At 41.9% G+C, this 24,336-nt stretch overlaps 1 protein-coding gene and 1 pseudogene across 3 annotated transcripts in view; both read right to left on the bottom strand.

The window, feature by feature from the left end:
• Nucleotides 1-24,336, bottom strand: part of GALNT9 (polypeptide N-acetylgalactosaminyltransferase 9) — a 351,950-nt gene that overhangs the window by 273,475 nt on the left and 54,139 nt on the right. For 2 of the 3 annotated variants that reach the window (XM_087880276.1, XM_060683834.2), the window contains exon 2: nt 4,673-4,899. The gene's annotated coding sequence lies outside the window, so the exon portion shown is untranslated. Of the gene's footprint in view, nt 1-4,672; nt 4,900-15,722; nt 16,218-24,336 lie in introns of those variants that run through there. The other variant, XM_087880275.1, reaches the window with a different exon arrangement.
• On the bottom strand, nt 9,719-9,860 carry LOC117676405 (U2 spliceosomal RNA; annotated as a pseudogene).

Raw genomic sequence — 24,336 nt, 5'->3', positions numbered from 1 at the left:
TTTGCTGCGAAAAACCCAGCTGAGATATTAGGCATTTAGATTCTGGTTGTAGGCTGCCTGTCAAGCTACCAATTGGAAAGCTTGAAAAGCTGAAGTGATTTTCCAATAGATCGCCAAAGTGTTGGAGATGCAATCACAAACAAGGGACATTCTACCACATGTGGTGGACTTGCCCGAAAGCCCAGAAATATCGGAAGAAAATTAAAAAATGGTTAGAAGAAATTACAGAACAAAAAACTGAAATGAAACCAGAGTTGTTCTTATTGGGTATTATAAAAGGAAATATAAGTAAAAAGTCTCAATATACTATACTTCATATTATAACAGCAGCAAGAAGTACATTTGCCCAGAATTGGAAACAGGAAAACATGCCATCAAATGCAATGATAATTTTAAAAAAGGTGCTCGATTGTGCAGAAATGGATAAATTAACCATGGAATTAAAAGATAGAGAGGAAACAGAGTATTACAAAAGTTGGAATATGTGGTATCACTAGCTAGAAACTAGATGTAAAATTAATGCATAAAGATGATATAGAAAGTATGTTAATTTGAAAATTGTATATACTTATGAAAAAACAGGTTAAAGGGTAAAAGGAATAGATAGATAGATAGATAGATAGATAGATAGATAGATAGATAGATAGATAGATAGATAGATAGATAACTAGATAGATAGATAGATAATATATATGAAGACTATACTATATTGATGTTTAAAGAAGAACAAATGTAGAGGATAGGAAAAGATATCATGTATTTAAGTGTGCACATAATGTATAAAATGAAAGGCCACAAATTGGAATTATGAAATTTGAATTGTTACCGATTATTGAAAGCTGTAAAAGTGGAAATGTGTTTTTTAAAACTAAAAAAGGTTGAATAAAGATTATTTTAAAAAAGAAAGAAAGAAAGAAAGAAAGAAAGAAAGAAAGAAAGAAAGAAAGAAAGAAAGAAAGAAAAGCTGAAGTGATTCCAAGTGGACAGTCACTGAAATATGAGCCAGCCATGTGTTGCAGCTGCCATAAAAGGCCAACGCAATCCTAGGCTGCATCAACAGAGGGACAGAATCAAGATCATGTGAAGTGTTAATGCCGCTTTATAAGGCCTTGGTAAGACCTCATTTGGAATCCTGCATCCAGTTTTGGTCGCCACGATGTAAAAAAGATGTTGAGATTCTAGAAAGAGTGCAGAGAAGAGCAACAAAGAGAATTAGGGGACTGGAAGATAAAACATATGAAGAACGGTTGCAGGAACTGGGTATGTCTAGTTTGATGAAAAGAAGGACTAGGGGAGACATGATAGCAGTCTTCCAATATCTCAGGGGCTGCCACAAAGAAGAGGGAGTCAAGCTATTCTCCAAAGCACCTGAAGGCAGGACAAGAAGCAATGAATGGAAACTAATCAAGAAGAGAAGCAACCTGGAACTAAGGAATAATGTCCTGACAGTGAGAACAAGTAAGCTTGCCTCCAGAAGTTATGAATGCTCCAACACTGGATGTTTTAAAGAAGAGATTGGACAACCATTTGTCTGAAATGTTATAGGATCTCCTGCCTGAGCAGCAGGTTGGAATTAGAAGACCTCCATGGTCCCTTCCAACTCTGTTATTCTGGAATGAAAAACGGATAAATTAAAAACATACTGCAATTTATTCAGGATGATTCCAACCTTCCAGATCTCCGTGTGCGTTGACTGTGATAGAGTTTGCTCATTTGAATTCCATTTGCCTACCTTCGCCCTTAATTGCAGTCTCTTATTCTCAGGGGTAGTTCCTTGTCACCAAATCTGATTAGAAATGCAGCCTACCTACATTATCCTTTTGCTACAAAGATTCCTTGATGAGGTGAAATGGGATAACCCACCTGAGTCATTCAGGAAGGTCAAAACAATGGTGAAGAAGGATAAGACAGAAAGCTTAGCAGCCAGAGGGAAAACAAAAACACATTTTGGCCCCAAATGAACCTGGTAAGCCAAAGAATCAGAAAACTGAGAATAATTAGTCTGGAAACCAAGTACTATTACAACAGGTTTGGGGGGCATACAACGTTACAACCTGCTAATCTGTTTCTAGAGCTTATTATTACATCCCCTTTCATTAATCAAGTTTTAGCCACAATTGCCAAGTTTCCACAATATGTTAAGCTATAGAGTTGTACAGGTAAGACCATACCTAGGATACTGCATCCAGTTTTGGTCCCCGCACTATAAAAAAGTTGTTGAGACTCTAGAAAGAGTTCAGAGAAGAGCAACCAGGATAATGAGGGGACTGGAGGCTGAAACATACATGAACCGTTGCAGGAACTGGGCATGGCTAGTCTAGTGAAGAGAAGGACCAGGGGAGACAGGATAGCATCTTCCAATTTTTGAGGGGCTGCCACAGAGAGGAGGGGGGGGGTCAAGCTTTTTTCCAAAGCACCCGAAGGCCAGACAAAGATGGAAACTGAACAAGGAGAGATTCAAGCTAGAAATCAGGAGATATTTTCTGACAGTGAGAACAATCAACCGATGGAACAGAAGTTGCCTTCAGAAGTTGTGGAAGCTTCATCACTGGAAGCTTTCAAGAAGAGACTGGGCTGCCATCTGTCAGAAATGGTGTAGGGCCCTTCATGGCATGGGCCCGGGGTACTTGCAAGACCACCTCCTGCCGGCCTCCCACCGCCCAGTGCGCTCACATAGGACTGCCCTCCTCCGGGTGCCGTTGGCCAGACAATGTCGGCTGGCGGCCCCCAGGATGAGGGCGTTCTCTGTGGTCGCACCGACCCTCTGGAATGGGTTACCCACCAGGCTCTGGATGGCCCCCGATCTCCGCACTTTCCGCGCAGACCTGAAGACATGGCTTTTTCAGCAAATTCCCTGATCTGCCACGAGGTTTTAATTGTCTGGGGGTTTTAAATTGGCTTGTTTTAGCACTATTTTATTGTTATGTTGTTTCTATTCTGTGAGCCGCCCCGAGTCCTACGGGAGAAGGGCAGCATATAAATTTGATAAAATAAATAAATAAATAAATGGTGGCGAACCTATGGAGCGTGTAGCACAGGTGGCACGCAGCGCCCTCTGTGGGCAAGCAAACCATCACCCCAATTCAGTTCCACTGCACATGTGCAGGCACCTCCCGCCGCCAGCTAGTCGTTGGGTTTTTGCTGTGCTTGTGTGGAGGGCATGGGCATGCAGGGGGGTTGCGCACACATGCGTGAGTGGATCAAGGCATGTGTGGAGGGTCGCACATCTGTTCGGGGGGTAAGAGTGCTTTGCATTTTGGGACTTTGGGCACGCACATGTGCATTCACGCGCATATACACATGCTCTGGAAAAGGTTAGCCATCACTGGTGTAGGGTCTCCTGCTTAGAGGGGGGGTTGGACTAGATGACCTACAAAGTCCCTTCCAGCTCTGTTAATCTGTAAGTTACAATGAATGGCTTCTCACAATTCACCGCATTTTATTAATTATTTATTTATTTATTTATTTATTTATTTATTTATTTATTTATTTATTTATTTATTTATTTATTTATTTATTTATTTATTTATGGAACTTATATGCCGCCCTATCTCCAATGGACTCAGGGCGGCTCACAACAATTAAAACAAAGCAAACAAACCATTAAAACAAAAATCCAAGTTAAAATTAACAAAAATTCAATAAAACCCAGTTAAAATTCTATTAAAACCCCCATCAGTCCAGGGCGACCAGGTGAAATAGCCACGTTTTCAGGCCACGGTGGGAAGAGCGAATGTCGGGGGCCACCCGGAGCTCCAGAGGGAGTTGATTCCAAAGGGTGGGTGCACCCACAGAGAAAGCTCTCTCCCTGGGGGTAGACAGCCGACACTGTCTGGCCGACGGCACTCTGAATAGGCCCTCCCTGTGGGTACGCACAGGGTGATGGGAAGCTGTTGCTGGCTGCAGATGGTCCGCCAAATATCCCGGGCCTAAGCCATGTAGGGCTTTATAGGTGATCACCAGCACCTTGAATCTCACCCGGAGGGCAACCGGCAACCAATGCAAGTCACGCAGGAGAGGTGTAACGTGGGAGTGTCGGGATACTCCCATCACTACCCACGCGGCCGCATTCTGCACCAGCTGAAGCCTCCGATATTATGTCTTAATGGGCTGCGTGAATTCGTATTTAAAGCATGGGGATAACTGAAAACGGGAGAGTTCAGAGTGCAAACCACCACAATCACCCCCATCACAATCATCTTCCCCCCCCCTTAGGGCCTTTGTACTCACAGACTACCTCGTACGTTGAACAGATCACCCTTCATTGGTACATCTGTGCGTGCAAAGTTAATTATCTCCAAATAGCTTCCAGAAGCCTCAAATCAATTTATGAAAACAAAAATTAACTTTCCATATAAACATAATTACACGGAAACACCAGTATCCCAGGCTGGTACGAACATTGTTTTGTAAACTGGGAAAGGAGCCAACTGAGTTTATTAGACGATATAATTAATGACACTTCCCCCCCCTCCCCTCATTCCCTCCTTGTTTCAGAAAACTGTTTACAGCCCTCCAAGTAGGAGGCAGTTCAAAAGAGACACAGGTGCACCTGTACTCACAATAACACATGACAGTTTTGGAAGGCGTTTGGACGTGGAGAAACTAGGAGGACGCCAACCAGGTCTCAGAAGTTGAGCGAAAAAAGTAGAATGACATGCTTACAACTTACTGTACTGTAGAAGTTCTCTCAACGTCTTCTCCACCTTGCAGCGAACGAAGACTACGTAGCTCAGGGGTAGATCTGCTGAATTCCAGAAAGAGAGTCCCATATTCATCCCCCGACAGGAAATCCATCTGACGTTCTCACAGAAACTTTTCCCATCCGATCCACCAGCACGCTCAAGATGTAAGATGTAGCCCGACCATCGATGGGAGTTCTTGGCTTCCCAACACTTCCTGTAAACAACCCGACCAAAACAGGACATTCAGAATCTGCTTCTCTCTAGCTCCAAGCACAGCTGCACATCGAGGTTCCTTTATCAAACTCTTGATCACACGTCCCAGGAAAGCATTTGTTAATTACCACTTTCATTTTGTGGCCTGGCCTACCGCTCCTGTGGAATGCCCTCAATTAATTCCCTGCACCACCGGAATTGGATTTGCCAGTGACGGACACACTGAGCGAATATTTAAGCAGCCTGTGATGGAAAGCAGGCAATGCCACCACCGCCGTGGGGTGGGAGAGACTCCCTTCCTCCTCCTCCTCCTCCTCCTCCTCCTCCTCCTCCTCCTCCTCCTCCTCCTCCCTTTCTCCCCACACAAAGCAAGAGAGTGAATTAGTGTGTTCGTGAATGGACAGCGGAAGGCAGAGATCAAATATCAAGCTCCTAATTCAATCAGGAAGGATACGCTGTTCCTTTCCCGCAACACGCACACACGGTCCTGCCAAAGTGATAGGTAGGATGTTGCTCGGATTTAATGCCCCTTCCTGCTGTCCTTTTTTGTTAATTTGTGTGTTGTCTCCGTTTCTTGCTGACATTGGAGCTCTGAGCCTCAGACGTCCATCTGCAAATCAGGCGGGGGAACTATACTGTGGAACATTATTGATGATCCACATGGTGCTTGGGAAACAACCTGCATCTGAACATCAGCAAGACAAAGGAGATGGTGTTAGACTTCTGGAAGAAGAGAGAGGAACCTGTCCCACTCTGCATTGAGGGGGGGCTGTGTGGAGAGAGTTTCCTCCAGTGGTGAAATCCAATTTTTTTTACTGCCGGTTCTGTGGGCATGGCTTGGTGGGTGTGGTGTAGCTTGATGGGCATGGCTTGGTGGGTGTGGCAGGGAAAGGATACTGCAAAATCACCATTCCCACCCCACTCTGGGACCAGCCAGAGGTGGTATTTGCCGGTTCTCTGAACTACTCAAAATTTCCGCTTACAGTTCTCCGAACTGCTCAAAATTTCCGCTACTGGTTCTCCAGAACCTGCTGGATTTCACCCCCAATTTCCTCCTTTAAATTCCTGGGAGCCTACCTCAGCGAAGATCTCACCTGGAAAATCAACACGACCCAGAAAGGCCCAACAGACACTCCACTTCCTTAGAGTCTTGCGAAAAAACAAAGTGGAACAACACCTGATAACCACCTTTTACTGGTCCACAATAGAAAGCATCCTCACTCATTGCATTACGGCAGGGGTCTCCAAACTTGGCAATGTTAAGACTTGTGAACTTCAACTCCCAGAATTCCTCAGCCAGGTCTCCAAACTTGGCAACTTTTTTTTTTTATTGAGTTTTAAACAGAGATATAAAGACAATACAAAAAATACAAAGACATTACAAAGACAAACAAGTTCCCACCACCAACCTACCCACACCAAACTTTACATATATGTTTTGATCATCATCAGAATATATATTGCTTTATAAGTTAATATATAAGTAATACTTTGTCAATTTGGGTGTTTTAGATTGGAAATAATCTTGCATCTCCTCTTAATTTATTTATTTCCGGTTTTATTTTTTCTACCCTATTTTCTTTCATCTATATTTGTACTGATTTTCTTTTCTAGCCATTGATACCACTGGTGCCATACAAGATAGAATTCACTTTCTTCTTTATCTTGGAGTTCTAGTGTCAGTCTATCCATTTCGGCACATTCTGTTATCTTCGAGATTAGTTTGTCTTTGGTTGGGAGTTGATCTGATTTCCAATTTTGCGCAAACAGTAACCGTGCCGCTGTCAAGATGTGTATGATGAGGTATTTTGTCTCTTTGTTGTGTTGTGTTGTTATCATTCCAAATAAAAAAAATTCTGGAGTGTTTTCTACTTGTTGGTTTATTATTTCTTCAATAATTTCCTTTGTGTCCTTCCAGTATTGTTGGGCCTTTGTACATTTCCACCAGGCATGGTAGTATGTCCCCTTTTTTGTTTTGCACTTCCAACAGCGTGGGGAAGTGTTTGGATATATTTTGGCTAGTCTGGCTGGTGTTAGGTGCCATCTGTAAAACATTTTTATGAGGTTTTCTTTGTAGGGTATGGCTCTTGTCATTTTGATGTTCTGTTTCCACAGTTTCTCCCAGTTTGCCAGTTGAATGTTGTGCCCTATGTCCCTGGCCCATCTTATCATATTTTCTTTTACTGTTTCTTCCAGTAATTTATATCTAAGTAAGTAGTTATATAATTTGGTTATCATTTTTTGTTCTGGGCCTTGTAAAATCTTATCCAATTCATTCAAATTATTCGAGATTCCATATTGCTTTTTGTCTGCTATGTGTCTTGAGTGTATTTGAGTATAGGGCCACCAATCGATATTTATGCCGGAATTTTGGAGTTGCTGTCTTGAAATGAGTTCGCCTTCATGATTCAGTAAGTCTTGGTACCTCATCATTTTTCCTATTTCGAGAGTGTTCGGGTATATCAATGCTTCCATCGGGGACCACCATTTTGGTATTTTAGTATAGTGAGTTCTCTTAATATCCTGCCAGATCTTGAATAATGAAGCTCGAATTATATGACATTGGAAGTACATGTGTCTTTTATCCGATCCGTCCCATAAGAAAGCGTGCCATCCTCTTATTAAGTCAAAGCCTTCTAAATATAAAGTTCTTTTATAGCCACCGTGGCTGGCTGAGGAATTCTGGGAGTTGAAGTCCACAAGTCTTAAAGTTGCCAAGTTTGGAGACCCCTGCATTACGGTGTGGTATGCCGGCTTGACAGCTGCGGATAGAAAGACATTACAGAAGGTGGTGAGCACAGCACAAAACATCATGGGCTGTCCCCTGATATCACTGGGCGCAGGGGTGGGTTCTACTTATCTTTACTACCAGTTCGCAACGGGAGCACGCATGCTTCTGCGCATGCACAGAAGCTTCTGCACATGTGCAGATCACCCATGATGGCAAATGGTTTTACTACCAGTTCTATAGAACCAGACAAAAACGGGAGCAACCCAGCACCGACTGGATGACATCGCTAGGGCTCGCTGCCTTAGAAGACTGAGTAAAATCCTCAGGGATGACTCACACCCTAGTCAGCACTTCTTTATTCTCCTGCCATCAGGAAGGAGATATAGAAGCATAGGCAGCCGCACAAAAAGGCTGAAGAACGTTTATCTGTGAGCTGTCAGGCTTCTGAATGGAAAATAACTTTGCAACAACATAGTACGATGGACTTGCAGGGCCGGTGCGATGTGCAATAAGTTCGCAGTAGGATTGTGTGTTTGTTAGTCGGACTCACTGGGTCAGGGATTTTTCTTTTCTTTTACTGTCTTTCACTGTGAGTCTATTGGCTTGGGGGGGGGTATGCACGAAGGGAGGCTCAGCCAATCTCATTGTACACAAGTTGTACTCTGACAATACAGCAGGGGTGAAATGCTCCCGGTTCAGACTGGATCGCCCGATCTGGTAGCGATGGAGGCGGGTGATTCGGAGAACCGGTAGCAAAAATCCCTGCCTCCCCCCCATGCCCAGCTGTGCCGCGTGATCATCAGAGGCTTTTTTTCTTTTAAAAGCCTCTGCCGATCAGGCAACTCAGCTTGGATCGTCAGAGCCTTTTGAAAGCATTTTTTTTACAACCTCTTCACCGAAGAGGTTGTAGAAAAAATGGCTTTAAAAGTTAAAAAAAAAAATTGGCCACGCCTACCCAGTCACATTACCCCCCCACACCAAGCCATGCCCACAGAACCAGTAGTAACAAATTTTAGATTTCCCCACTGCAATACAGGTTTGAATTGGATTGAATTGAACAGAAGAAACCTACAAGGGAAGATCGGCTGATCACACATCTCTGGGACACTCTGGGTTACTACCGGTTCGCAATGGGGCTGCACAACCCTGTGCATCCTTTCTTTTTGGGGTTCCAGTTTTCACACGTGGAAACCCCACGATTAATATGGACCCGATCGGCTCCATTGGATTAGCCTCAGCTCCTGGGTGCTTTACCCTGTCAATATTCTAATACACTTCTCATTATTGCCTTGTTATTGGGGAAATTGAGTTTCTGCTGAAATCTGCAGGAGTGACTGATTGGCGTGAGTCACTGCGTGCTACAGAAACCCTGGTGGCTGGCCCAGTACCCCACGAATCAGGCAGCTCCAGATGGCACTTATCAGGATATTGACCATAAATCTTGTGGATGGAAAGCTGGAGAAGAAAAAGGAAGTTATAATGACCCATTAGGCTCCTACCAGGCCCTGCTTTGTGTTTAGAAATTAGGCCAGCTGCCCGCCAGCATTTATTTTCATTAATAGTCGATTCTCCAAAAAAGAAATAATAAAATAAAATAAAATAAAATAAAATAAAATAAAATAATAAAAATAGTAAAAATAGTAAAAATAGTAAAAATAGTAAAATAAAATAAAATAATAATAAATAATAATAAATAGTAAAATAAAATAAAATAATAAAAAAGTAAAAAAATAATAAAAACAGTAAAATAAAATAAAATAGTAAAAATAGTAAAATAAAATAAAATAAAATAATAATAAATAATAATAAATAGTAAAATAAAATAAAATAATAAAAAAGTAATAAAAATAATAAAAACAGTAAAATAAAATAAAATAAAATAGTAAAAATAGTAAAATAAAATAAAATAATAAAAAATAATAATAAATAGTAAAATAAAATAAAATAATAAAAAATAGTAAAAAATAATAAAAACAGTAAAATAAAATAAAATAATAAAAATAGTAAAATAAAATAAAATAAAATAATAAATTAAAATAAAATAAAATAAAATAAAATAATAAAATAAAGTAAAATAAAATAAAATAAAATAAAATAAAATAAAATAAAATAAAATAAAATAAAATAAACCAACATCACCCCTCCCAGCTCACTGTTCTCTGTGGGGTCCGTGCTGGTTAGAATCCCAAAGATACTACACTTGATCTTAGCCAAAAGGCCGAGAAAGGCCTGATTGGGGTAGATTGCAGGGTTGATAAAAGAAATATAATTTTATGACGTTTTATTGTTTGACATGTTTATGTGTTAAATTATTGTATTTTATCCTATAATGATTTTATTTTACCCTACTCTCATTTTAAATTGATTGTTTAGAATTTTATTGGTAATATGTGTTTGAACCTGTACGTTGATATGGCCTATAGGCTAATCAATCAATCAATATATATCTACAGAATGACAAAGCAAGCAAGCAATGGGTTTACATTGAGATAAGGCACTGGAGCAGAGGCAGTTATGCTTCAATTCATGTTCACCGGCTTGAAATGCTCTCTGTACATGCCAACTGTGCTATTGAACCAGAGCTTTTAAAAAAAATCCCTACCCTGATAAATGAGTATCCTAATTTGCCCTAATTTTTCCCGCTGTCTTTCTAATTTCTTTCCATCCAGGCACACTCTCTCTTTCTCTCTCTCTCTCTCTCTCTCCCCCCTCTTTTTAAAGATCCCTGCTTCTTACCATAAAGATAGCAGAGTCCTTGACCTACAATAGTTCATTTCGCGACCATTCAAAGTTAGAACAGCACTGAAAGAACTGACTTACAGCCCTTTTTCACACTCGCGACCGTTGCAGCATCCCCCACGGCCACCTGATCAAAATGTGGATGCTTGGCAACTGGTTCAACTGATCCAGTAGTGGCATTCAGCCGGTTCTATCTGGTTTGGGCGAACCGGCAGCAACGGCTGCGGGTGGCTCCGCCCACCCGCCCGGATGTAATCACGCCCCATTTATCCACATTATTGACGCTCTGTGCATGCACGCACATGCTCACATTTGCGAACTGGTAGCGAAGGAAAGTGAATACCTTCCCTTGACATTAGTTCTTCTTGCTATGTGACCAATTCGTTTCCATTTCAATTCTTTAAGTCTCTCTTTTTTTTTAAGAAAGTTTTTTTTAAGACAAACAAACATTTAAAACATCATTCATTTCTTCCATGTGACATTTCTGTGTTATCCCCAAAAATTTCTTCTCTTCTCTTCTCTCTTCTCTCTTCATTCTCACCAAGTCCATCACAAAAAATTTCCACTAATATAATATTCTAGTTGCAACATTCTTTTTCAATCTCTTTTAAAACTTATAAATAATCCCTTTTCTAACCAATAGTAAAATTGATTCCATATTTTAAAAGTCTTCTCTTTCTTTTATCATCATAGTTAATCTGTTCATTTCTGCACAGTCTAAAATTTTCTTAATTACTTCTCCCTCCAATGGTATATTCTCTGCTTTCCAATTTTGTGCATAAACAGTCCTTGACGCTGTTATTACATGTATAATCAAATATATATTGTCTTTAAACCCTTGACATCAGTTCTTTGTGCTATGTGACCAGCCTAGGGGTGAAATGCTCCCGGTTCGGACTGGATCGCCTGATCCGGTAGTGATGGAGGCGGGTGGTTCGGAGAACCGGTAGCAAAAATCCCTGGCCCCGCCCCCATTGCCCAACTGAGCTGCGCAATCATCAGAGGCTTTTTTTAAAATTTTTAAAAGCATTTTTTCTACAACCTCTTTGGCTGAAAAATGCTTTTAAAAGTAAAAAAAATAAGCCTCTGATGATTGTGCGGCTCAGCTGGGATCATCAAAGGCTTTTAAAAGGAAAAAAGCCTCTGCCGATCAGGCAAGTCAACTGGGATCGTCAGAGGCTTTTAAAAGCATTTGATGGTTTTAAAAGTAAAAAAAAAGAGGTGGCCACGCCCACTCAGTCATATTACCCCCACCACCACCAAGCCACGCCCACAGAACCGGTAGTAACAAATTTTACATTTCACCACTGGACCAGCCCGTTTCCATTTCAATTCTTTGACTCTCTTGATGGCATCATATGCTTTCGTTTTTTCCCTAATCCATGTGCAAGTCTTTCTCTCTTGCCTTGTAATGCTGAACATGCAGCTTTCCATGGCTCTTTGCACCACTTGTAGCTTTTGTATTGATTGTGAGGTTAGTGTCCATGTTTCAAAGGCATATGTTAGAGCAGGTAGTACACATTGATCGACAACTTTTCTCTTCAAGCCTAAGGGGGGGGGGCAGGTTGTTCTTGAAAATTATGCTTCGCTTGCCGAATGCCTGACAACCACATTTAGCATGGCGTTCAATTTCCTTTATTGTATCCCCTTCCATTGAGATTTGACATATGGTATGCTGTGTATATACATATATAGACCTACATGGACGGACGGACACACTCACACACACCAAAACATTTAGAATACATAGCAGAAAAAAGAGTCTGGAAAGTTAACAAGGTTGACACTATAAGGTACAAAGTTATTATAGAATCCAGTTGTTCTGCTTCGGATACCATGAAATAGAGGGATACAATCAAGATCACATAAGGTAGTAATACCACTCTATAAAGAGTGGTATTACTGAGCCGCCCCGAGTCCTACGGGAGAAGGGTGGCATATAAATACGATAAATAAATAAATAAATAAACAAATAAATAAATAAATAAAGCCTGAGTACGACCACATCTAAAATACTGCATCCAGTTTTGGTCACCACGCTATAAAAACGATGTTGAGACTCTGGAAAGAGTGTAGAGAAGAGCAACCGGGATGATGAGGGGACTGGAGGCTGAAACATACGATGAACGGTTGCAGGAACTGGGCCTGGCTAGTCTAGTGAAGAGAAGGACAAAGGGGTGATATGACAGCAGTCTTTCAATATTTGAGGGGCTGCCACAGAGAGGAGGAAGGGGGTCAACCTATTTTCCAAGACACCTAAAGGCCAGACAAGGAATAATGGATGGAAACTGATCAAGGAGAGATTCAACCTGGAAATAAGGAGGAATTTTCTGACAGTGAGAACAATCAACCGATGGCACAGAAGTTGCCTTCGGAAGTTGTGGGAGCTTCATCATTGGAGGCTTTCAAGAAGAGACTGGACTGCCATCTGTCAAGAATGGTGTAGGTTCTGCTTGGGTGAGGGGTTGGACTAGATGACCTATAAGGTCCCTTCCAACTCTGTTAATCTGTATCTGTATCTATCTGTATCCTCCCAGAAGGTAACAAAGGAAAACAGGTCATGGAGAAGATGTGTAGGGTCCCAGACAATCCTGCAGAGGCTGTTCAAGCATCGGTTATACGCCATGTCCTGGATAGAAGGAAGTGAACTTCCAATAACTTTTTCTGCTGTCCTCACCACTCTCGGCAGCCTTATCAGCCCAACGTCTTGAGGATGGAGGAATGGAGGAAGCCTCTCAATGATATCTGTGTCTTATGGAGCAGAGTCATGTGCTATTTCAATGTTCTAGAACAGGGGTCTCCAACCTTGGCAACTTTACGACTTGTGGACTTCGACTCCCAGAATTCTGGGAGTCGAAGTCCACAAGTCGTAAAGTTGCCAAGGTTGGAGACCCCTTTTCTAGAGTTGACCCAGCTCTTTCCACCAAGTCGGATCTCAAAACTTCTAAGGAGCCAGGAACTTGCATAATAGCAGTAACTACAGAGGTTTTAGCTCGGTGCTGTTACCAGGGAAACCACTTGCTTGGCTCTTGCATTTCCAACATGTCACTTTGGATCTGGCATTGGTTCAGAAATGCACAATAATCTCTCTCCAGATAAATGTTTTTAGAAAATACAACATGCTACAGACGTCTCTCCCCCCCTTTTTTTCATTGAAATAAAAGGGAAAAAAAACTGTCAAGAAAGAAGTGATGGAACAGCAGTTTCCCTTTTTCAAGGTTTACTCATTCTTAACAGGTGTCAAAGTGTTTATTACATTTTACTGATTTAGCGTGCTGGGTTTGGGCTGGTTAAATCCACTTTGAACAGGAAAAAAAAACATGTTAGTCTGGTTCTAAGCCATTGAAAAGACCAGATGCAAAAGATCACAATGGAGGGCACCCATCGGATCCCTTGATCAGTATTGCATACCCTCCTAAGGGATGGAATAATCTGTGCTAAAATGAAAGACGGCCATCAAACCAAATTCCCACGAAAGATTGTAAGTTGGGGATCTCTGTGAAGAAATTGGATAGTTGCATTTTAAAGCAGGCTTAGGAAGGAAGGAAGGAAGGAAGGAAGGAAGGAAGGAAGGAAGGAAGGAAGGAAGGAAGGAAGGAAGGAAGGAAGGAAGGAAGGAAGGAAGGAAGGAAGGAAAATGGGAGGGAGAGAGAGAGGGAAGGAGGGAGGGATGGAAGGAAGGAAGGATTATGGGAAGGAGGGAGCAAGGAAGGAAGGAAAGAAAATGGGTGGGAGGAAGGAAGGAAGGAAAATGGGAGGGTGGGAGGGAGGAAAATGGGAGGGAGGGAGAGAGGGAAGGAAGGAAGGAAAAATTATGGGAAGGAGGGAGCAAGGAAGGAAGGAAAATGGGTGGGAGGAAGGAAGGAAGGAAGGAAATGGGACGGAGGGATGAAGATGGGAGGGAGGGAGGAAGGAAGGGAGATGGGAGGGTCGGAGGAAGGAAAATGGGAGAAAGGGAGAGAAGGAAGGAAGGAAGGAAGGAGGAGGATTGTATATAACAGGAGTTACATCTATGTAAATGGGCGCTGTGAGATTCAGAACCAATGCAAAGATAGTTCAAAGATAGAAGTCTATGAGAATTAACGGAGATTTGGAGACAGACTTTAAAAGAGGACTTTATATTTGGAGCCAGACTACATAGGAAAATGAAAACAGAATAATTGAGGTAATGGGGGGAAATGAAAGGAGATTAGAATGATCTTAAAAACAGACACGTTATGCGAAGACTTATCTTATTATGGGGAAGGCTCTTATGGTGGGAAAGGTGGAAGGAAAGAGAAGAAGACGACAACCAGCAGAAAGAGAGATGGACTCAGTTAAAGGTTTGGGTTCGGATATTTTTCCTTGCTCAGCTTAGTTCTAAAAATACAACTCATTTGGAATGCTTGGACTACTTCCCAGCAGAACAAAAGTGGTTTCGGATATTGCCAAAAACTCTCTGAGAGGAAAAGAAACCGAGGGTGCAGCCCTGTGAAATTTGCAAGGCAGAAAAGCCCCATTTTATCACATGGCAAGGGTACGAAAAACAAAAAAAAACAAATAAATAAAAAAACCTTGGAAGCCTTCCTGTTCATTCCATAATTAATCACATTTTATTATAATTACATTTCAACTTCAAATATAATTACGTTTTCAACCCATCGGTGCCCTCAACCTAAGAAAACCAAATGCCCTGTTAAGTGCCAACCCTTTTCCAGGGGAGAAATAAACTGGAAATTTTCCAGGCTGGGACCAAATAAAACATTAGGTAGCCAGTCACTGTTCAATTTCCAGCTGTTTTGTATCTCCCTCAGCTAATGGGGGAAGTTATGTCTCCATCAAACTCAAACATGCCTTTTTCCTCCCCTTTTTGGTTTGAGAAACCGTAGAGGTTTGGGGATGGGTGCAGAAATTAGCTGGGGGGGGAGTATTTGAATAGGGCAGGAAGCAGGGTAAAGTCAACAGAAGAGGAGAGATTACTGAATATAATTTGCTCGGGGCCCAAGGGATTTTATTTTTGCCTGCTTTCATGCCATTTAGCCGTTCACCCTGAACTCCGTCCAATATCGAATTGTACAAAACCACTGTTTGAACAGGGGCTAATTAGCTCTCTTTATCATCATCTCCCAGGAGTTTGGAGGAAGGGAGGAGGGAAGAGGGAAATGTCTGCGTGTTTTAATGGATCTAAGGATGTGATGTTGCACAGAGCTGATAGTAGTGTGTGTGTGTGTGTGTGTGTGTGTGTGTGCTTGAAAGCGTGTGGGATTTATTTTGTTTTGGGTGGGACATGCCTTGGAATGTGAGAACAAGGACTAAAGAATATCTCTGGTTTTCAGGGAGAATAGAAGCTTAAGCTGTGGACTAACTTTACTGACCTTTACATGTCAACACAGGAATCCCACTGAATCCAAAGGGGATTGACTCTCAGGTCAATTGGTAGGAGACAGTAGGCCACCCAGATTTACAGGCTGGTACTAAGACTTCCAACTGAATTGTGCAAAATCTTCCCTTCCAACTGAATTTTGTAGAATCTTCCCTCCCAACTGAATTGTGTAGAATCTTCTCTTCCAACTGAATTTTGTAGAATCTTTTCTTCCAACTGAACTGTGTAGAATCTTCCCTTCCAACTGAATTCTGCAGAATCTTCCCTTCCAACTGAACTGTGTAGAATCTTCCCTTCCAACTGAATTGTGTAGAGTCTTCTCTTCCAACTGAATTGTGTAGAATCTTCCCTTCCAACTGAATTGTGCAGAATCTTCTCTTCCAACTGAATTGTGTAGAATCTTCCCTTCCAACTGAATTGTGCAGAATCTTCCCTCCCAACTGAACTGTGTAGAATCTTCCCTTCCAACTGAATTGTTGAGAAACTTGGAAAACCTGATTTTCTAAAAATCTTTGACTCTTTAATGAATTGCACCAAAGCATCTAAAGAGGCCTAGAAGCAATGGATGGAAACTAATCAAGGAGAGAAGCAACCTGGAATTAAGGAGAAACTTCCTAACAGTAAGAACAATTAACCAATGGAACAGATTGTCATCCAGAAGTTGTGGGTGCTTCATCACTGGAGGCTTTTAAGAAAAGACTGGACAGCCATTTGTCAGAAATGGTATAGAGTCCCCTGCTTGAGCAGGGGGTTGGACTAGAAGACCTCCAAGGTCCCTTCCAACTCTATTCTGATTGATGTTCTAGTTTTAATCCTATTTATTTTACATACCTTTTATACATACTCTATTTTTACAACTATTTTCTTTGTTCAGTATTGAAGGTTATACGTCTGTAATTTGAAGGTGCTTCTGACATGAACAAGGAACAACTGTTATCCCACATCAAGTTAAGCCTGGAAACAGATCTTCCATGTGTTGTCTGAACCAATTTCAACGGCCTTTGAGGCAGAAAGAATAGCATTACTAGACAGATTTGACTTCCATTTCACGCCTTCTTTTCTGAGAGCATCTCTTCCTCAACCAAATCTTACTCCCAAGTTAAACATACATTGAATTGCATGCACTTCAGTGTTTAGCACCACTCCTCTGGAGAGTATATACTGGGGAAAAGATTAGCATAGTAGCTTAAACTCTCCGACTCAGAGTTCTGGGTTGATATATAATTCATTTTCTGGCACGTTTATTGCACTGCTAAATACACACAGTTGCCTTTGGAGCTGAACAAGGCTTCACGTTTGGTGCTATAAAGCAAATTCTTCTCAACGTCCCCAAAAGGGGGTTTGTTTTGTTGGTTAACTGAATTACAATTAATTTTACATCCAGGGGAGAAAGGAGGGAGCCAGAGTTCGAGAGACTGCCGTTGAGCTGTTCTCTCAACAGCTTTATGACCTGAAAGTCCACCCTGAGAAAGCAATATTTTGACATTTTACTGTCAAAAAAAAAGGACTCTTGCGAACACACAATTGCTAGAAGGGCAGGAATGGAGCCCCTCTTCTGTTCCACTCATAAAAGTGCAATGGGACAATGGCTGAATTCGGTAGTTTCTTTATACTAAAAATAAGACGACATTCCCCGTTGTATGTAAAATAATAATAAAGAGGGGATTATGAGCCGAGTAGTGAAATATTGTATTCTTGAATTTAGAGAACTTCTACCCAAATCCAAGCTATCCGCTAGTATAGGTGTTAGTTATCACCTTTAAAGCGCTCCATGGCTTAGGACCTGGGTACCTACGAGACCGTCTTTTGCCACCAATAGCCTCCCACTGACCAGTTCGTTCTCACAGGGAGGGACTACTCAGGGTACCGTCAGTCAAATTATGCCGACTGGCGACTCCCAGGGGGAGGGCCTTCTCTGTGGGGGCTCCAACCCTTTGGAATGAACTGCGCCCGGAGATACGGAATATCCCTGATCTCCGTGCTTTCCGCCGTGCCCTCAAGACCCTGATGTTTCAACAGGCGGGGCTAAACATATGAACATGTGAATGATTTTTTTTTTAATGTTATGTAATTCTGGGTTTTATTTAATTGACCAAACTAAGTAATAATTTTAATTAGCAATTTTATGATGTTTGTGTGTCTATATTTTTCTTGACTGTACACCGCCTTGAGTCCTACGGGAGAAAGGCGGTATAGAAATATAATAAATAAATAAATAAATAAATAAATAAATAAATAAATAAATAAATAAATAAATAAATAAATAAGACTTTGGGGCAGACACAGTTGGATTGTTGATTGATCACACTTTCAAGAATAGTTGTTAGAAAAGTGAAGATGTCCTGGAATGTTATTCATTACTGAGATGGTTTGGGTGGGGGGAGGACAGACCTTGGAAACAGGGGGAAGAGACACTACCAAGGCAATAGATAGATAACAGACAGCTTAGTCCACAGCTATAAAATGGGTGGGATAAGAGACCTAGAAAAGACCCTCCCAAGTTTCTCAGGTTGTAAAGGAGATGGGGGAGAATTGCAAGATTCTGCAAATGTAGCTTTACATTAAAATAGAACTAGCTTATCTGGTAGAGGGACGTGGTGGATCAGTGGCTAAGATGCTGAGCTTGTCGATCGAAAGGTTGGCAGTTTGGTAGTTCAGATCCCTAGTGCCGCGTAACGGAATGAACTCCCGTTACTTGCCCCAGTTTCTGCCAACCTAGCAGTTCGAAAGCATGTAAAAAATGCAAAAATAGGGACCACCTTTGATGGGAAGGGAACAGCATTCCGTGCGCCTTTGGCATGGAGTCATGCCGGTCACATGACCACGGAGATGTCTTCGGACAGCGTTGGCTCTTCGGCTTTGAAATGGAGATGAGCACTGCCCCCTAGAGTCAGGAACGACTATCACATATGTGCAAGGGGATCCTTTACCTTTACCTAGTTTATCTGCTCATATTTTCCTCTCTGGTCTACCAGGTAAGGCTGACAATTCTTGAAAGCCGATAATATGGTCAGCTTAATTAGTTAAGTATTACTGCAACTCCTTAATAGGTATCACACATTTTGTAGGACGGAAGAACATTCTTGTGGAATTCTAAAAGCTAACAACATACAGATTTTGACCCAAAAGTGCTTTTTCAGGAAGCAACTGAACTTTCTGGGGGTTTTTTGAAGATGTTTCGCTTCTCATCTAAGAAGCTTCTTCAGCTCTGACTTGGATGGTGGGGGAATGGAAGGATTTATATTCCTTGCAGACAGCTGGTCATTTGCATCCTTTTAGAGGGTCATTGAGGCACTTGGAGGCTTATCTGTGTCCTCAGGGTCACCTGAGTGGTGCAAATGTTTCCTGTAGTCTGCAATTTTTCTCTCTGGAAATCCATTCCTACTCCCACTATTCAAAAAGTGTCCATCCCAAATTGTATAGCTAAAACTTTGTAGAGATTCTCAGTCATCCAGGCCATGGCTGTCGCAAAGGTGCTTTTTCAGGAGGCAACTGGACTTTCTTGGGTTTTCTTTGAAGACGTTCACTTCTCATCCAAGAAGCTTCTTCAGCAGCAGAAGTGAAACGTCTTCAAAGAAAAACTAGGAAGTCCACTTGCCCCTTGAAAAAACACCTTTGGGACAACCATGACCTGGATGACTGAGAATCTCCATAGACATAGAGATTTTGATTTTCATCTCTATGCTTCATTCTTCACGATCAAGGAGAAGGAACTTTGTCCACTAGATAATTCTGAGCTAGAAGTCTCAGCAGCTCCAACCAGCCTGGCCAATATCTGAAGATACTCAAGGAACATCTGGTAGACCAGAAGCTTGTACTAGAGAAGAATCCCCAATACAGATAATTAAAACTTGATGTATTTTATGTAAAGTAGAGGTACACAACATTTTGGGACCTATTTTGAGTAGACACGCTTAAGAGTGTCCTGTAAAACATCACCCCAAAATTGAAATATTGTATTGTTAATAGTTTTAAATATCACATCGATTGAAGAGCAAGCATGGCAGATTTGACTCTTTTTCACATCAGGGAGAAAAACTGAATTCAGCAACAATGAATTGAATTTAATGCTACTCATCAATCTGACCTAAATACAGAGTCAAGCATGCTCTCACATTCAATTAAATCAAAGTCAGGCAAATTAAAAATGATTGCTAATTAAAGACACTGCTCTCAAAGGGTCACGAATGGAAATTTAAATAAATAAAGCTTGAAGTTCTCCATTGCAATTTATTTAAATATTTAGCTCTTGGCCAGGCTAAGAATGGGGAACAGAATACCTCCTGGTCTTAAGGTTTGATCCCCCTCAAAATACTACCTGCTAAGAATCCAGGAAAGCTGGCCATGCCAGAAATAGAGTTAAAACAGGAAAATTGACCGTTTCATGAGGTATGATTTGTTGAGATGGAGCTGAAGTTGGTTTTTGGATTAAGACAGCCATTCTCAAAATCCTTAATTTGCAGGACTCTAAACAGTGAGGGGGGATGTGGTGGTTCAGTGGATAAGACACTGAGTTTGTCGATCAGAAAGTCAGCAGTTCGGCGGTTCGAATCCCTAGCGCCGCATAACGGAGTGAGCTCCTGTTACTTGCCCCAGCTTCTGCCAACCTAGCAGTTCGAAAGCAGGTAAAAATGCAAGTACAAAAAAAGGGACCACCTTAGTGGGAAGGTAACAACGTTCCGTGCGCTTTAGTCATGTCGGCCACATGACCATGGAATTGTCATCAGACAGTGCTGGCCCTTCGGCTTAGAAATGGAGATGAGCACCGCCCCCTAGAGTCGGGAACGACTAGCACATATGTGCGAGGGGAACCTTTACCTTAAACAGTGAGGATTAGGCGAGATCACACCAAACCTTTCTTTGCAAGGGTACCAACTAGGTGGCTCAGTGGCTAAGACACGGAGCTTGTCGATCAGAAAGGTCAGCAGTTCGGTGGTTCAAATCCCTAGTATCCCTTGAGCAGGGGGTTAGATGACCTCCAAGGTCCCTTCCAACTCTGTTACTGTTACAACCCTCTAACTGACATCAACCACTGTTGAGCAGTCTGTTCTACTGTCCAGGCATGTTCGAATCCTCAGCCGTCCTCAACTTATGACCACAATCGAGCCCAAAATTCCTGTTGCTAAGCAAGACAGTTGCTAAGTGAGTTCTGCCCCATTTTAGGACCTTAAGCAAATTGACACAGCTGTTAAGTTAATGATATCATTGTTAAGTGAAGCTGGCTTCCCCATTGACTTTGCTTGTCCGAAGGTCTGAAAAGAGGGATCACATGACCCCAGGACATGGCAACTGTCATAAGTATGAGCCAGGTTGCCAAGCCTCTGAATTTCAATCACGTGACCACGGGGATGCTGCAAAAGTTGTGTGGAAAATGGTCATAAGTCACTTGTTTCAATGCTATTGTAACTTCAAACAGTCGCTAAGCTAAACGAACTGTTGTAAGTCGAGGGCTACCTGTAATGCTTCAAATAAATCTGCCTCCTGATCATCTCTGGGATCTGATTCCCTTATTTTCTAAATCAAGTCTTCCCCATAGACAGCTTGTGGAGTTGAACTTGCCTAGAACAAGTAGTGGTTACCTCTCACATGACTCTGTCTTCAAGATACCTCCTGGATCTGGTGCTGACTTCAAACTTTATTCATTTAATCAGATAATAGATAAAAGATTAACCGAGTTGGAAGGGATCTTGTACTGTAGGTCATCCAGTCTCTTCTTGAAAGCCTCCAGGGATGAAGCTCCCACAACTTCTGAAGGCAACTTCTGTGCCATCGGTTGATTGTTCTCACTGTCAGAAAATTCCTCCTTATTTCTAGGCTGAATCTCTCCTTGATCAGTTTCCATCCATTGTTCCTTGTCTGGCCTTCAGGTGCTTTGGAAAATAGCTTGACCCCCTCCTCTCTGTGGCAGCCCCTCAAATACTGGAAGACTGCTGTCATGTCTCCCCTGGTCCTTCTCTTCACTAGACTAGCCATGCCCAGTTCCTGCAACCGTTCATCATATGTTTCAGCCTCCAGTCGCCTAATCATCTTGGTTGCTCTTTTCTGCACTCTTTCTAGAGTCTCAACATCTTTTTTATAGTGTGGTGACCAAAACTGGATGCAGTGTTCTAGGTGTGGTCTCACTAAGGCTTTGTAGAGTGGTATTAGTACCTCACTTGATCTTGATTGAATCCCTCTGTTAATGCAATTTAGGATGGCATTGGCTTTTTTTGGCTGCCGCCGCACACTGTTGGCTCATATTTAATTGGTTGTCCACTAAGACTCCAAGATCACACTCACAGTTACTGCTATTAAGCCTGGTTTCACCCAGTCTATATGTGTACTTAATAACTTAACACTTAGTGGCTGTCCACTAAGACTAATCCTAATGGGGATAGTAATTGAAAGGCCAAGTTCTAATTCCCCTTAGTGAGCAGAAAATTGATTCCATTTAGGAATTTAACAGAATAAAAAGCGGGGTAGGAAGGGATCTTGGAGGTCTTCTGGTCCGACCCCCTCCTCAAGCAGGAGACCGTATACCATTTCAAAAAAATGCTTGTCCAATCCTTGGGATCAGCAGTTAATTCTGTTGTTTCTGCAATTTGTGCCAATCTTAAAAGCAAAAGCCTGGGTGAGCGGGGTGTCTTGTCACTCATTCATTCATGAATAAATAAGTAAATAAAATTCAGCAATATGTGCCAGGCATCTCAATTGAGAACTCTTGGGTTTAATGTACAGTTCCTTCCCTTCAATTAACCGCTTTGGTGTTAAGGAAGAAAGGGGTCAGACATCTGTTGAAAATCCACACTTGGCTTCAAAAAGACAGCAACATTTATTTGAAACCAGGTCTTGTCTGGGGTAACCCTTGGCCAAGAGGTCTTGCCAAGTTCTTGGCATGAGATGCGTTACTGACGGGGAAGGCAAACGGAAGAAGCTGTGTTAATACAGTGAGTCAAAGAAACTTCGGTAGACTTGAAAGAACTTCAATCAAGAAGTGTTTTGCCCTTTGTACCATGTTTCCCTGAAAATATTTTTTTGAACCCCGAAATAAGCACTTGGCCTTATTTTGAGGGAGGTCTTATTATTTTGGGGTGCATGGAGCAAGATGGGGTTCTTCTGGTCGTCTGATTTCCAGCTCCATCAAATTTCTCACCATTGTGTGCAGGGAAACAAGTTGTACCATTAAAAAAACACTTCTCGCGAGTTCAATCAATTAATTCCAACTTCTCGAACATCCACCCCTTTACTAGGTCTTATTTTCGGGGACAGCTTATTTTTGGGGGAGGGCTTACTTTCGGGGGGCTTATTTGAGTGCATGCGCTCAAAAGCCCGGTTGGGCTTATTATCTGGGGAGGTCTTATTTTCGTGGAAAACAGGATATGTTCCAGTTCTCAAAACGAGCACCTTACAAAAAAGATTCCTTGCTCACCCACAATTAAACTCAACGTGAATGATATCCATCTCTAGTGTAATTATATGTCAAGGAGCAATGGCAATCAGGAAGAGCTGTAATTGCAAATCGCAACCACGCAAAACAAATGACTCAAGCAATTTGTAATACAATGGAAGTAAAATGGGAACAGGGCAACAGATGGATAGGTTACAGCAATAGTCTGATGTACTTTGGCCATGTCATGTATGCAGATTCGTTGGAAAAGTCAATGAGGCTAGGAATGGTTAGTGGAAGAAGAAGAAGGGGCAAGCAAAGAATGTGCTGGCTTGAAATCATCATAAAAACTGACACAAAGATGAACATTTAACAAGTGAAAGAGCATGGAGAGTACTTGCCTATGAAGTTGCCAAGAGTTGAACGTGCCTAACTGGTTAAAAGAACAATAACAAAATAGGAATAAGATGCAAAAAAATAGGTGTGTCCCAATGGAGCATTACTTGGAATACTGCATCCAGTTTTGGTCGCCACGATGTAAAAAAGATGTGGAGACTCTAGAAAGAGTGCAGAGAAGAGCAACCAAGATGATTACGGGACTGGAGGCTAAAACATATGAAGAACGGTTGCAGGAACTGGGTACATCTAGTTTGATGAAAAGAAGGAATAGGGGAGACATGATAGCAGTGTTCCAATATTTGAGGTGCTGCCCCAAAGAAGAGGGAGTCAAGCTATTCTCCAAAGCACCTGAGGGCAGGACAAGAAGCAATGGGTGGAAACTCATCAAGGAGAGAAGCAACTTAGAACTAAGGAGAAATTTCCTGACAGTGAGAACAATTAATCAGTGGAACGACTTGCCTCCTGAAGTTGTAAATGCTCCAACACTGGAAGTTTTTAAGAAGAGATTGGATAACCGTTTGTCTGAAGTGGTGTAGGGTTTCCTGCCTAAGCAGAGGGTTGGACTAGAAGACCTCCAAGGTCCCTTCCAACTCTGTTATTCTGTTCTGTTAGTAAGTCTGAAGGCAGAACTGAAGAAGCTTCTTGGATGAGAAGCAAAATGCCTTCAAGGAAAGACAAGCCCAGTTGCCTTTTGAAAAAGCATCTTTGGGGCAAGCATGACCTGGATGACTGAGAATCTCCACAGACAATTACAACAGTATTGAAAAAAGGGACTGGCCACTGCTCCCCACACTTATAACAGCTGCAGCATCCCTCCCCAGTCACGTGATCTAAAATTCGG

The sequence above is a fragment of the Pantherophis guttatus genome, chromosome 17 (genome assembly GCF_059756535.1).
Source record: "Pantherophis guttatus breed Tessera chromosome 17, ASM5975653v1, whole genome shotgun sequence".
NCBI lineage: Eukaryota > Metazoa > Chordata > Lepidosauria > Squamata > Colubridae > Pantherophis > Pantherophis guttatus.
This window is presented reverse-complemented; position numbering and strand designations above follow the sequence as displayed.